This window comes from Myotis brandtii, unplaced genomic scaffold, assembly GCF_000412655.1.
Source record: "Myotis brandtii unplaced genomic scaffold, ASM41265v1 scaffold48, whole genome shotgun sequence".
NCBI lineage: Eukaryota > Metazoa > Chordata > Mammalia > Chiroptera > Vespertilionidae > Myotis > Myotis brandtii.
Genome location: NW_005368341.1, coordinates 6,938,675 through 6,949,190, shown reverse-complemented (window position 1 = coordinate 6,949,190; position 10,516 = coordinate 6,938,675). Strand labels below are relative to the sequence as shown.

General features: G+C 38.3%; 1 protein-coding gene across 5 annotated transcripts in view; it reads left to right on the top strand.

Annotated features, from left to right (window-relative positions):
- ANKIB1 (ankyrin repeat and IBR domain containing 1) overlaps positions 1 to 10,516 on the top strand; it is a 120,676-nt gene that overhangs the window by 52,527 nt on the left and 57,633 nt on the right. The gene's annotated exons all lie outside the window — the stretch shown is intronic.

Genomic DNA, 10,516 nt, shown 5'->3' with positions numbered 1-10,516 from the left:
TTTTTATTTTTATGTAGTCCCATTTGTTTATTTTCTCTTTAGTTTCCAATGCCCTAGGATCTGTATTGGTGAAGAAATTGCTTTGGCATATGTCTGAGATTTTGTTGCCTTTGGATTCTTCTAGTATTTTTATGGTTTCCGGTCGTATATTTAAGTCCTTTATCCATTTTGAGTTTATTTTTGTGTATGGTGTAAGTTGGTGGTCTAGTTTCATTTTCTTGCATGTATCTGTCCAATTTTCCCAGCACCATTTATTGAAGAGACTGTCTTGACTCCATTGTATGTTCTTGCCTCCTTTGTCAAATATTAATTGAGCGTATTGGTTGGGGCTGATTTCTGGGCTCTCTATTCTATTCCATTGATCTATATGTCTGTTCTTGTGCCAGTACCAGGCAGTTTTGAGAACAGTGGCTTTGTAATACAGCTTGATATCTGGTATTGAGATCCCACCTACTTTGTTCTTTCTCAGGATCGCTGCAGCTATTCGGGGTCGTTTTTTGTTCCAGATGAATTTTTGGAGAGTTCGTTCTAGGTCTGTGAAATATGCCGTTGGTATTTTAATGGGAAGTGCGTTGAATTTATAGATTGCTTTGGGCAGTATGGACATTTTAATGATGTTGATTCTACCAATCCATGAACACGGTATGTTCTTCCATCTGTTTATGTCTTCCTCTATCTCTTTTTTCAACGTCCTGTAGTTTTCTGAGTAGAGGTCTTTTACCTCTTTAGTTAAGTTTATTCCTAGGTAGCTTAATTTTTTTGGTGCGATGGTAAATGGGATTGTTTTTATAATCTCTCTTTCTGAAAGTTCACTGTTGGTGTATAGAAATGCCTCAGATTTCTTGGGGTTAATTTTGTATCCTGCTACATTGCCAAATTCATGTATTAAGTCTAGTAGCTTTTTGATGGAGTCTCTAGGGTTTTGTATGTATAATATCATGTCATCTGCAAATAAGGACAGTTTTACTTCCTCTTTTCCAATTTGGATGCCTTTTATTTCTTCTTCTTGTCTAATTGCAATGGCTAATACTTCCAGTACTATGTCGAACAGGAGTGGTGAGAGTGGGCATCCCTGTCTTGTTCCTGTTTTTAGGGGAAATGGTGTTAGTTTTTGTCCATTGAGTATGATGTTGGCTGTGGGTTTGTCATATATGGCTTTTATTATGTTGAGGTATGATCCTTCTATTCCCACCTTGCTGAGAGTTTTTATCAAAAATGGGTGTTGAATTTTGTCAAATGCTTTTTCTGCATCAATTGATATGACTATGTGGTTTTTTTCCTTCAATTTGTTTATGTGATGTATCACGTTTATTGATTTGCGGATATTGTACCATCCTTGCATCCCTGGGATAAATCCTACTTGGTCATGGTGTATGATCTTTCTGATGTACTGCTGGATCCGATTTGCTAAGATTTTGTTGAGGATTTTGGCATCTATGTTCATGAGGGATATTGGCCTGTAATTCTCTTTCATTGTGTTGTCTTTACCTGGTTTTGGTATTAGGGTGATGCTGGCTTCATAGAATGAGCTTGGAAGTGTTCCTTCCTCTTGGATTTTTTGTAGTAGTCTGAGGAGGATAGGTTTTAGTTCTTCCTTGAATGTTTGGTAAAACTCCCCTGTGAAGCCGTCTGGTCCTGGGCTTTTGTTTGCTGGAAGCTTTCTGATGACTGCTTCAATTTCTTCCATAGTTATTGGCCTGTTGAGATTTTTAGATTCTTCCTGATTAAGTTTTGGAATGTTGTATTTTTCTAGAAATATGTCCATTTCCTCCAGGTTGTCTAGTTTGTTGGAGTAGAGTTGTTCATAGTATTTTTTAACAATCATTTGTATTTCTGTGGGGTCTGTTGTTATTTCGCCTCTATCATTTCTGATTTGGTTTATTTGGGTCCTCTCTCTTTGCTTTTTGGTGAGCCTGGCTAGAGGTTTGTCGATCTTGTTTATCCTTTCAAAGAACCAGCTCTTGGTTTCATTGATTTTCTGTATTGTTTTTTTGGTCTCTATGTCATTTATTTCTGCTCTAATCTTTATTATCTCCTTCCTTCTGCTCACTCTGGGCTTTTCTTGTTGCTCTCTTTCTAATTCTTTGAGCTGTAGATTTAGATGATTTACTACCATTTTTTCTTGTTTGTTGAGGTAGGCCTGTAGAGCTATAAACTTCCCTCTCAGGACTGCTTTCATTGTGTCCCAAAGGTTTTGGATTGTTGTGTTTTCATTGTCATTAGTTTCCAGGATGTTTTTAATTTCTTCTTTGATCTCATTGGTAACCCAATCAATATTTAATAACATGCTATTCAGCTTCCAAGTGTTTGAGTATTTTGGGTTGTTTTTATTGTAGTTTATTTCTAATATTATGCCCTTGTGGTCTGAGAAGATGCTTGGTATGATTTCAATCTTCTTGAATTTGGGGAGACTTTGTTTGTGACCCAATATGTGGTCTATTTTTGAAGATGTCCCATGAGCACTTGAGAAGAACGTATATTTTGTTGCTTTGGGGTGAAGTGTTCTGAAGATGTCAATTAAGTCCATCTGATCTAGTGAGTCATTTAGGATTGCTGTTTCTTTGCTGATTTTTTGTCTAGCAGATTTATCCAGTGATGTCAGTGGTGTATTAAAGTCCCCTACTATGATTGTATTGTTGTCGATCTCTCCCCTGATGTCTTCCAGGAGTTTTCTTATGTATGTGGGTGCTCCTGCATTGGGTGCATATATGTTTATCAGGGTTATATCCTCTTGTTGTATTGATCCCTTTAGTATTATGAAGTGGCCTTCCTTATCTCTTGTTATGGCCTTCACTTTGAGGTCTATTTTGTCGGATATAAGTATTGCTACCCCAGCTTTTTTTTCATTTCCATTTGCCTGAAAGATATTTTTCCATCCCTTCACTTTCAGTCTGTGTGAGTCCCTTTTAATGAGGTGGGTCTCTTGTAGACAGCAAATGTATGGGTCATGTTTTTTTATCCATTCAGCCACTCGATGTCTTTTGATTGGACCATTTAGTCCATTTACGTTTAAAGTTATTATTGAAAGGTACTTGTTTGTAGCCATTTCTTTTTTTGTGTGGCTGTTTTCTTTCTGGGCTTTTTATTTCTTCTTTTTACACCAGTCCCTTTAGCATTTCTTGCATTGCTGGCTTGGTGGTGATGAACTCCCTTAGCCTTTTTTTGTCTGTGAAGCTTCTTATTTCCCCTTCAATTTTGAATGATAGCCTTGCTGGATAGAGTATTCTTGGATTCAGTCCTTTGCTTTGCATCACTTTGTAAATTTCTGTCCATTCTTTCCTGGCCTGATGTGTTTCTGTTGAGAAATCGTTTGATAATCTGATGGGGGATCCTTTGTAGGTAACTCTCTGTTTCTCTCTTGCAGCCTTTAAGATTCTCTCTTTGTCTTGTACATTTGCCATCGTTATTATGACGTGTCTTGGTGTGGGTCTTTTGGGGTTCATCTTGCCTGGGACTCTCTGTACTTGTGTAACTTTTTTCTTCCCCATATCTGGGAAGTTTTCTGTCATTATTTCTTCAAATAGATTTTCTAATCCTTGCTGCTCTTCTTGTCCCTCTTGCAGCCCTATTATGCGTATGTTACTTCGTTTCATGTTGTCCCGAAGCTCCCTTAGGCTCTCCTCCTGTTTTTTAATTTTTTTCTCCAGTTGCTGTTCAGATTGAGCTTGTTTCTCTGCCTTATCTTCTAACTCACTAATTCGGTCCTCTGCTTCTTTCAGCCTGCTGTTGAAACTTTCCATGGTGTTTTTGATTGTAGCTATATCACTTTTCATTTCTTCCTGATTCTTGCATAGGTTGTTGATTTTCTCATCCATCCGGTGAATGAATTGTACAACCATTATTCTGAATTCTTTTTCTGTCATGTTGCACGCTTCAACTTCATTAATTTCCTTTCTTGGTGATTCCTCATTGTCTTTCCTCTGGGTGTTGTGTCGTTTCTTCATTCTGCTTATCTCCCGATGGATCAAAGGTCGGGTTGCGTGGGCCTGGGCCGTGTGCAGTGGGAGCCTCCCACCACCTTAGTGTCACTGAAGAGCTCTGACACTAAGATGTGTGGTTGTTGTTGGTTGGTGGGAACCAGGCTCGCTCTGAGTCAGTGTTGCCAGCGCTCAATGTGGCCTCGTATGTGCCCTTAGAATTAGGGACCCTGCCTGCACCGTGCTGAAATAGAGACCCCCCTGGAGCGTGTTGAAAACCAGAGCCCCCTAGCATGCGCCAGGAGTCAGAGTTCCCCAAGAGTCCAGTATCAGAGTCTCTGTTGCTTTGCGCGACTTCGCCTTGAGAATCAGGGTCCCTGTGTGCCCTTGCACCAGGAATTGGATTCACTGGCTCTTAGTATGAATGCACAGGGAATCAGGATCTCAGGCGCAGGTGATAAGAAACACAGTCAAGTCACTGGTGCTTGGTGCTGCCTCCTGCCCCGAGAAAAGGGATCCTTGGGCCTGTGCTAGGCAGACCAATTCCCGTTCGCGCGATTGCTCCCAGCCCAGGGCTCCGAAGCTGGCAGTGCGCGTAGGATTAGTTCCTGGTGCTGCGGGCGAGTTTTCTCCCAGCCCAGGGCTCTGAAGCCCGAAGTGCGCGCAGGATCGGTTCCAAGGTGCTCGCGCACTTCCAGGCCAAAGTTCCTGCAGCGCTGAGGCCCCGGCAAGGGGCGGGTCTATCAGTTACTATGGCGCTGCCCGCGAGCCTGCGGGAAGGGGGGGTGGGCTCTGTTACTCACGGATCTGCCGCGGGGATCTCCGAACTTTTGGTGTCCGCAGGTCTGTAGCTGTGGTCGCAGGTCTCTGTCCCCAGTGGCTGCAGGGTCCTGGTATGCGTCTGAGATCAGACTGGGTGGTGCTGAGGCCAGGATCCTAGTCTCAAGCAGCTCTGTTTCCCAAGATGGCGTGGTCGCTGTGCCTGGGCTGGCCGCCTAGGAGTGTCCGCGCCGGGAGCTGGACTCCGCCGCCTAAGACTGCCCGGTTTAGCAGCCCCTTAGAAGACCTGCAGAATCTAGCTGTCCCTAGCTCATACACACACACCACACACGTCCACACACTCCTCTATCACTTCCTTGCACTCTCACACTCTCTCCCTCCCTACCTTCCTGCTGGTCCTTGCTACTTTTTTTCCCCCATCTCTTCTTACATCCAAACAATCTGGCAATCCTGACAGTTTTACCTCCAAAACTAACCTAAATCAATTTACTCCTCCCAATTTCCACTCCTACCTCCCTAGGCCCTTGCCACTCTCACTTCTCATATGAGCTAATGTAATAGTTTTTTCATACTTGTCTCCTTCCTTCTATTCTGGTTTCCTTAGAATCCCATCTTGTACACAGAAGCCAGAGTGACAATTTTAAATTAAAACGAGGTCATATTACTTAAATCACTTAGTAACTTTTTATGGTACTTAAAATAAAATCCAAACTATTTACTCAGATATAATACCTTTTATCGTCTGGCTACTACTTAGCTCTTCAACTTTATCTCAAACATTTTTTCTTAACACACTTTGCTCTAATTATCATACCTAGACTACATCAAGACTTTGCATTTGCTATTTTCTATGTCTGAAATATCCCAATTTTTCTCTTGGCTAACTCAAGATCACTTTTTCAGACAGGTAGTCTTTAATCATTCTTTCTAAAATAAGTCCCTCTCCTTCCATTATTCTTTACTATAATATCCTGTTTGTCCCTCTTAGCATTTATCATGTGCTATAATTATTTTTATGTTTGTTTACTTATTTATTTCCTTTCTCTCTTATTAAATTGTCAACTCCACAAAGACCAGGGTCTTAACTGCCTTATTTAACAGTGTATTTTCAGTGTCTAACATACTGGTGCACAGTGGGCACCAATAGATATTTCTTAGATAGAGAAATTATAAGACAAAATAAATTTTTCCTCCTCAAATGATTCTGATTTGATGTTCAGTGCTAACTTTATTCTAAAAGAAATTTTATAACTCTTCTTTGTGTTTAATTTTATTGTTAGTTTTCTTTTTCCCATGAATTCCCAGCAGTTTGGGGGCTGCTATACTTTGCAAATGGGGAAAAGAACTGAGTTTCTTAGAATTAAAAGATTTACGTTTCTTTACCTTTTGTGATTCTTTTGATTGTTTAATATTTATTCAGATTAAGTATACATAGAGAGAAGGCTGATGTCCTAACACTTTAATGTGGTTGTTAAATTCACATAGTAACCTTGAAATGACAATTATGACCCCTTCTTGTATTAAATGAGGAAGATAAACCAGAAAATAGTTGAATATCCTATCAGGACCAAAGTGAGCTGAACCTGATTCTTATGACTTAAAAATCTAAGAATCTCTTTTTGCTATACTGCCTACCTTTTGACAACCGGTACATAGAAATTATAATGTAATAATTGATATAATAATTCAGTCAGAAGACATTTAAACAATAATATTCTAGTAATAATGTTGATGTGAGTAATCTGAAAGTCATTTAGGTCTTTTCATCAAGATATCTTAATTTATTAGTAAATTTTTAAAATAATGATACTCATCAATAGATTTAACATCTAAATGAATATAATATAACTATAATAAACTATTATGTTAAGCAAAAATATTTACAGAACAGTTTGACACTAATTATATAGGAAAAAACTGTATATTTGAAGGAGTTTGCTATATACCAAAATTATAATTGTGAATATGAGTGATTTCCTTTACTATTACTATTTTTTTCTATTTTTATGCATTGCCTAAAATTTATAATGAATATTTATTGCTAAAAAATTTCCTCCTTCCTGATTTTACTCATCAGAGGTAAGTTTCTTTTTTTATGCTACCAGACTTAAGCAAACATATGCATACAGAATTTTTAATGCAAAAGTAAGATCATATAGTATATTGAGTTCTGCTAAAATATGTTTTCAGGTTAATGGTATATCATGAACATCTTTCCCAAGTCAGAACATATGATCGACATATTTCTTACCTATTGGTGAACATTTCAATAATTTAGATATTTTGCTAGTTTTGTACTTTTATTTTTAATCCATATTGGATTTTTAAAAATTGACTTCAGAGAGAAAGGGAGAGGGAGAGGAGATAGAAACATCAATGATGAGAGAGTCATCAATTGGCTGCCTCCTGCATGTCCCCTACTGGGGATCAAGCCCACATTCTAGGCATGTGCCCTGACCAGGAATCGAACCATGATCTTCTGGTTGATGCTCAGCCACCGAGCTATACCAGCTGATATTGGCTTTATTTTTGTCTACTATTTCATAATGTAAAAAGCACTACTTTCATAAATAAATACTTATATACAAATACTTATAGCAACACTACTCACAATAGCCAAAAATTAAAAACAGCCAAAATGTCTATCAACAGATAAATGGATAAATAAAATATGAGATATATATACACAATGGAATATTACTCAGCCATAAAGAGAACTGAAGTACTAACACATGCTAAAAATATGGATCAATCTCAAAAACATTATGCTAAGTGAAAAAAGCCAGATACAAAGGACACATATTGAATAACTCCATGTATATGAAATGTCCAGAGTAAATAAATCCATAGAAACAAAAAGTACATTAGTGGTTGCCAGAGGCTGGGAGGAAGAAGGAATGTGACTACTTTATGGGTATGGGGTTTCTTTTGGGGTGATGAGATTGTTTTGGAACTAGATACAGGTGGTGGTTGTACAACATTGTGAATGTACTAGAGGCCAGTGAATCGTACACTTTAAAATGGTTAATTTTAAGTTATGTGAGTTTCATAACAATTTTAAAAACAAAAAAACAATGTTTGGGTTTTTTTTACTTCAATGTAAACAATACTTTTTTAAAATTCATTTTTGTATCTTCTTTGACCCTGATCAATTTTTGGATTATTCTGTCTATGCTAGAGTTTCCCATGGCCTGCTATGTAATTGTATTAAGCCTACATAATTAGCACTTTTTAAAATTTATGTTCCCAAGGTGCAGTGTTTATTTTAGCTAAGGTTTCTATTCAGTTAATGATCTGCACAGTGTATAATATTATATCTCTGTAATTTCTTATTGACACATTTTAGTTTAGCTTTTTCCTCCAGGTGATTAGTTTATAAATGGTAAGATCTACTTCATTCATTCATTCTACAAAACTGATTAACTGCTCTGCCAGACAATGTTTTAGGAGCTTAGAGATTCACTGAGGAACAAAGTTAAACTCCTGCCTTCTAGGGGCTTATGTTTCATCATGGATAGAGAGAGACAGACAAATAAGTTTAAAAATAAATGAACACAATTTTTGAGAATGGTAACTGCTACAAAAAAAAATAAAAACAAGATGATGTATTAGACTAATTAGAGTGATGGCTGAGAGCAGTGTGTTCAATTTATTGAAGTCCCAAAAAAGAGCAGAGAAACTAGTAAGTAATGGGCCTCATGGACTATGGACAGGCTGTAGGAGTGGATTGTGTGAGTACACCTGAGTAAATAAAGGGGAAACCAAACATTGCACTGCTATGGAAGTCATCTAAAGACTCCCGCTTTCCAATTTAGAATTCAGGAAGGCTCAGGCTCTTTTTCTGGTAGGAAATCCATATGCTGGACTTTGCCTTAGCTGGCTACCCCAGTTAGCATAAGGTTTAACCTATTCCAGGTGCCTTCCTCTTAGGTCAAAGTACACATCAGGGTAGCCTAGGTCTTGATCTCCAGGTGAGTTCAGCTGAGTAAGTAGCATGGAAACTGAAAGGAAGAGAAGGGTCTGAGAATGCTAAAGGCATTCTCTAGCTATTTTTCCCCCTTTCTCCCAGGCTACGCTCATGGATCACTAAAGAGAGATTGGTATTAAAAGGAATTGGAAATATCCTCTCCTTTCCCTGCGTGTCTTAAAATTTTAACAATTACATTATATTTGGGTAAATAAGTACTCATTTTTTCATTTTTTAACAATGAACGTGTTTTACCTATATAATTTGATGGAGGGGGCAGCTATTTTCATTGTGAGGAAAAAAAATACTTCTTTCATAACTCCTTTGTCATAGTCTTTTCTGAAACAGTTTTGAAGGTACTATTACTTTATACATGGAATCAAAGTGGTATCGTTTGTATGCTGGGCTGTTTTGCATTTCTTTAGTGATATTTTGATAGCAATAGTATGTACAGATGCAAAAGAGGCACTTTCAGCCCAGTTGGTGTGGCTCAGTGGTTGAGTGTCAGAGGTCACCGCTTTGATTCTCAGTCAGGGCACATGCCCGGATTGCAGGTTTGATCCCCAGTGCAATGTTCAATGTACAGGAGGCAACCCATCAATGTTTCTCATTGATGTTTCTGTCTCTCTATCCCTCTCCCTTCCTTTCTAAAATCAATTAAAAAAACATATTTAAAAACAAACAAAAAGAGGCATTTTCATACTCTTTTTAAATTAGTTTTCCTTTTCCTTCTTTGTATCAGGACTGACTGCTTGAAGGTTATTTGTGTTTAATCTGAAAATAGAAGCAGTTTGTCTTGCAACAGGAAAGAGAACGGCACCTTCATTTTAATCCTTCCTGCAGAAGAAAGGACTTGAGCCCACTTGGGACTGAGCAATGTATTGAAATGCTTCACATGACCTAATTATAGTTCTGTTGCAGAGATTCAGAGTGAATATCTTACATACTCATGAAGGCAGCATGTCTTTCTCCTTCAAGAACTATTTTTCTTCTAGTGTAACCCATTTAAATTTTTAAAACTGCATTTTAAAGAAACTTTATGCAGATTGCTTTCTATTATCCCTTTGTTAATATTTCTAAAATCAAACCTTACTTTGCTCAGCATAAATTAGGTAGAATGATGGCTATTATGAAAAAAAATTTTTTTTAACAAAACAATACCAGGAAATACACAATTGCCACCACTAGAAATACCAAGAAATATTCACCCTCTGCTAATTTAAGAGAGGTGCCTGGGAATTTGGAGCTCGTTTTTTAGAAGCACTGGTATACATAGTATAATTTCTATCCTGGAGTGAGTACTACAAATTTAACCTTAAAAGGACTTGTTAGGTTTTTGCAAGGGAATGTGTGGTTCACAAGTTATCTTAAAAGCAAACTGTACATGATGATTTGAGGGGCTTTTCAAACAATTTACTTGCAATTTTTTTCTTTTGTAGTTAATGATACCCCTATATAGAATAGGTTGTTTTCTTTACTTTTTCTAGTTAGGTTCATATGATACTAGTGGCCCAGTGCATGAAATTCGTGCACATTAAAAGGGAACTAATTAGAGGAAATATTTTATATTGCTATTTGCCCTTTCTCTATAATAGAAATGTCAGAGATGAAGGAAAATTAGTAAAACGTATATGAAAATCTTCCTCCTGTCAGAGTCTGAGGTGCGCCGCGGGACCCAGAGTGGAGTCCCCACCCACCCGCATGCGCCTCGAAATCATGCAAAACCCAGACCTGGCTGGCCCCACCCCCATTGGGCGAGATCCAGACCCGGCTGGCCCCACCCCCGTCAAGCCCCGCCGGGTGGGGGGCACAGCTTCAAGTCCCCTGGCCCAGCGCTGGGTTGGGGGGGGTG